Source organism: Arctopsyche grandis, chromosome 6 (genome assembly GCF_051622035.1).
Source record: "Arctopsyche grandis isolate Sample6627 chromosome 6, ASM5162203v2, whole genome shotgun sequence".
Lineage (NCBI taxonomy): Eukaryota > Metazoa > Arthropoda > Insecta > Trichoptera > Hydropsychidae > Arctopsyche > Arctopsyche grandis.
The window spans coordinates 21,230,815-21,236,512 of record NC_135360.1 but is presented as its reverse complement, the minus strand read 5'-3'; positions in this window follow the sequence as shown (position 1 = coordinate 21,236,512).

Sequence of the window (5,698 nt, the reverse complement as noted above, 5' to 3'; positions counted from 1 at the left end):
ATATATATATATATATATATATATATATATATATATATATATATATATATATATATATATATATATATATACATATATGTATATATATATATATATATATATATATATATATATATATATATATATATATATATATACATATATGTATATATGTATATATATATATATATATATATATATATATATATATATATATATATATATATACATATATGTATATATGTATATATATATATATATATATATATATATATATATATATATATATATATATATATATATATATATATATATATATATATATATATATATATATATATATATATATATATATATATATATATATATATATATATCACATCTCGAACATTTTTCCTCATATTTTCCGATAAATTTGAAATGTTTTTTATGTTTTAAATCTAAAAATACATAAAAGCTTACACAGAGCAACAAAATCACGTATTTTTACATGCGGACACTAATCAATGTTTACTATTAATCAATATTTGACTTGAAAATCCGATATTTGATTTGAAAATTCGCTAGATACTTAATTATTTATACATATATTTAAGCAATAAAATATGACTATTGATTTCAATAATCACTTTTGGCGGATGCGGTGCATCCGCTCTAAAATCGCTAGACAAATTGAACGACAGATTAACGGACGGCTGCTTTAAATGCAATTCTCATCTTCTTGAATGATAGATTGCACATCAGATGACGGGTAACCTTTCGATGTGCTCAGATGCAATTATTAAAATGGTAACTATCAAAATTGAGTTGGATCTTTCAGACGAGTTTAATAAGGCAAGATTCGATAAGTTCCGAATCTTGCCTTATTAAACTCGCCAGAAAGATCCAACTCAATTTTAATAATTGCATCTGTGCACATCGAAAAGTTACTCGTCATCTGATGTACAATCTATCATTCGAGAAAACGAGAATTACGTTTAAAGCTGCCGTTCTGTTAATCTGGCGATTTTAGAGCGGATGCACCAAACCCACTTTTGGCACAGCAATACTAGTTGTTAAGTTAAAGACTGCAAACGCCAAAAATCTGTAAACTTACGCATTTTTTTAAACGCTCATATCTCATAAACGGGAAAAATCATTGTCATATTCGAATTGCAATGGTCCAATTTAGTAAAAAATGAATAGTCTCCGCGTCATTATTTTTTTTATTTTCCAGAGCTATTAGACCAATACCATTAATGGAATATTCATTGAATGTTTCCAAATAATAAATAAGGGGAATTAGTATAGTATGTATACATATGTACATAAATAAATACATACTATACTAACTTCGAAAAATTGTGTTTTCTTAAACAAAATAATAAAACATGCATCCTAAAAAGAATGAGTTTCTAAGAAATAAAGCTAATTTTCTAATTAAAATATAGAGTTTCCATTTACCAGTTCCAATTTTATTGAGAAAACAATTTCAATTAATTAACGGTCTCCTTGTCTACACGAATTTTGAAATGAGATGAGAATTAAATCAATTAGATATTTTCAACCGTAATCAATTTGATTCAACCATACGAATCTCATAATGCGATTTGATTAGTTATAAATACTGTTTACTTGATGGTCCGGATACAGTTCGATATGTAATAACATAATTCACATGCCAAATACATATGTAGATATGTACATATGTATGTACTGCGTAAGGCAATCGACAAATTACGAAAGCAATGGAGACATTTCAACATTCAAAAGAACGATGCATATATAATATTATATGTATGAATGTATCTTATATAATATCATTTTCCGAAAGAGTATTACAATATCGAAAATTTTATCGCGTGTTGACCGAAACCAAATCGGGAAACTTTCTCATCGTAAGGAAATTGCACACGCAATTTTCCGGACATTAATAAACGTCGGCTTCGTGATCGTCAGTCGATCCAAGGGGGTATTTTTTTTATCCCGATCTAGACATCAAAGCCTCCATATTAATCACTTTAGTTTTAAACGAGCGGCAATTCTCGCCGCGACAAAAAACCCTCGTCTCGACGCAGACGACGAGATTTTCACGCGAGTGCGGGAAAATTGAAATTTATGCGAAAACTTTATACTTTGAATCCTCGGCGGGAAACCAATCGACAAGAGTGCTTTTTCGTCATAGCCAGCCTCTGTCCTGCGGAATCAGGATCAATTGCTTCGGCCGGGTGAGAGAAAAAAAGCCGGATATCGTCCATGGAAATTAATGATTCCAGGGAAAACGAGTGAATTTTGTTTTATGGCGGGATCCGAAACAGATACAGTTTTGAAAATTTCATAAATATGTGCGTAGACATACATATGTATGTATATATAAACATTTGAAACCCGAGAGAATAAAATGTAACAATACACATACGAGCAAATACTGCTTTCGCGAACCAAGGCCAGTATTATATGAAATTACTTGATCTCAATATTAATGAAATATATAGTGTAAGCGGTGCGAATAATTTAATTATAGCTAGTAAATTAAATGTGGTACCAAATAAAGTGCAGAAGAAAGTCTATACAACTTTGCACACTCTTGGAGGATGTACTAAAAATAAGAAATGGAGATTTCATGAAGATAAGATTGCACAAAATAAGTATGAGTGAAAGAGAATCGGAGAAATTTTTATGTAATGAATTTATAACTAGCATAAAAATTATCAAAAAGTCATTCTTTCATAAATTGTGTTCAAATAAATAATACACGTTTCTTTTATTTTCACTACACATTAAACCAGAAGGAAATGTAATTTAATTTAAAAATAATTTCCTACAATGGACCTATAGGAAACTTAATATTAAAAAAATCGTTGATTTTAAACAATGCGATAGGATTTTTGATTTATCTCGAGAAACAGACGAGATGTTTTTCATTACTTTTATTAAAAACAATTAAAACTACCGAAATTCTTAATTATTAAAAAAAGGGAGAAGTTATAATTAAACTTTGTTTTTAATAGTATTCACTAAGTACACGGAACTTTATTTTAAATACTTTTAACTTTAAAATAAATACTTTTCACTTGGTACACCTTAACTATATTTCGAATAATTTATTTTGATACGTTAAATATCATGTACTTTAAATTGGAAAATTTTGACATTCCTAGTATCATTCAATAGTTTTCACATAGCAATTGAATGTTTGAAGAAATATTATATAATTGTGTTAAAAACTGAGATGTCAAGGACTGTTACGTCTGTTGTGAAATATAATATTTCAGCTTCCGAATCATAATTATTAGTAAATCCAAGCAGATTATTAATTTTCTATCTTTCATCAATGATACAATATGAATTCAATCAACTGTCATCTATTTTAGTTTTAAATGTAACGGAGAAAATAATAATTAGTTTTGACTGATAAACGAGAATTCAAAGTCACCGTTTTGGATGAGAACTTATATAAAAAGCGCTTCACGCTCACAACGACTGTTTGTATGGCGAAAGCAGTCTTATCAGAAAATCGTTATTAATGTTGTTTCGGTTATATAAGTTGTTGTGAACTTTCTTATGAAGTATAATATTATATAAGCAGGCCAAAATAATATATATTTTGAAGAATTGGTACGATACACGGGGCAAAATACGACATTTTGCCTCGATTTTGGCCAACAAAATGTATGTACTTTGGTCACTAGGCGACTGGGATACGAACCTTTTGTCTAAAAAATCAAAATAAAATACTACAAATTGAGTTAAGATAAAATTAATTAAAACAATATGATATATCTTTCAGATGTTTTAATTGAGAATAGAACGATGTTTTTGGGTAAAACTTGCCTAAGCCAAATGAAGACCGAAAACTATGAAAACTCAACATATCATAAAAATGTATTGTTATGTACCTCCCTTATCAATGACAGGAGTACTGGATTTTGCCCGACCCAGTGTTATTTACATTCCTCGCATATCAATGTAGTCGACTAGCCAGTAGGGATAATACGCACCATTGGTTTGTGACACACCTAAATTATTAAGTGGTACCATTTATTAGTGGCATACCTAATTTACTGACTAACCGAAATTGTACGACACGTGTCTTCAACACTTCATTGTTTTATAAAAGAGTATATAAAATCATTACTATTAGAATTTTGTTAGTCATTACCATCGACTCCGATAGTCAGTCAATACTATCGACTCCGTATATACAGTCATTAACCTCGACTCCGAGAGTGACAGTCATTACCATCGACTCCGTAAAGACAGTCATCACCATCGACTCCGGTAGTGATAGTCATTACCATCGACTACGCAAGTGACAGTCAGTCATTAATATTGACCCCGCAAGCGACGGTCACCACATCAGCAGCAGAACAAAGTGAAGCAAAGTTAAAGTGAAATAGTTCTACGTACCTCATTTAAATTCTCTGTTCCATAATTAAATCATTCGTTTTTCGAATATATCTAATAATAAGATAAATGTAACGTAATAATAATAATAAAGAAATCTTGGTTAGTTTTTTTTTATTTATTTATTATTAAATAGCAAATTGCTAATAAATTATTTACAATTAACAATTTCAAACATAAACTAACAACTATAATATAACATAGTTAACAAAATTATCAAACATAGCATTTTATCAAACTTACATATATAATTACGTCATCTTCCACATAGGTCTCCATTAACACCCCTCAAGAAAGCGCCAATATTACTAGCACCTCTAATGCTCTCAGGAAGGGCATTATATATTTGAACACCTCTGTGGAAAACACCTCCTGCAGTTTTAGCTTCCTTAACTCTACCTATAATTAATTTATTCCTATTTCTAGTTTTATAATTATGTATTCTCGATTCCTAACTATATGATTATTAAAATATTTGGGTAATAGATTCTTATCTAGCTTATATATAAATTTTACTCACATTCAAAATTGCACGCATTGCTCTATTCTGCACTTTCTGCAGTTTATCAATACACAATCCACTAAATAGATTGAGCACTGTAGCGCAATATACAGTATGAGGCCATACGATACAATTTTATATCAATATTTTACTTTTTATACTTAATAAATTTCTTAACCTACAAAGTACACCAAATTTTTGCCATTTTTTTTAATAATATAATCTGCGGGCACCTTAAAACTTAATTTACAATCCAAATAAATGCCTAAATATTATCTACTACTTCTACCACTCTCCCATCCATAATCACATCACTCACAGCGCTTTTATTATTCATCCACATCATCTTAGTTTTACTTAAGTTCACTTTCAGTTTATTCTCACATAAACAATCAATCACTTAAATACTGTAATTCCCTACATAAAATATCACTCATAACTTGCACATCATCACCTACAATATAAACTAACGTATCATCCGCAAACATATGAACTTTACATATATCAAATACTTTCACCAAATCATTAATATATAAAATAAACCACAGAGGTCCTAATTTAGAACCCTGTGGTACTCCAAATGGAATAATCAAACTTTTAAAAACTCTTTTATTAATTTTTTCATTCTGTCTTCTATTATTCAGATAATATTCAAACCGACTTAATACTTTCCCACCCAATCCTAACTTACTTAATTTCTCTATCAATCTTCTCCTATCTACGGTTTCGAACGCTCTTTTGAAGCAACTTTTTTGCCATTTTTTTTAATAATATAATCTGTGTGCACCTTAAAACTTAATTTACAATCCAAATAAATGCCTAAATACTTAA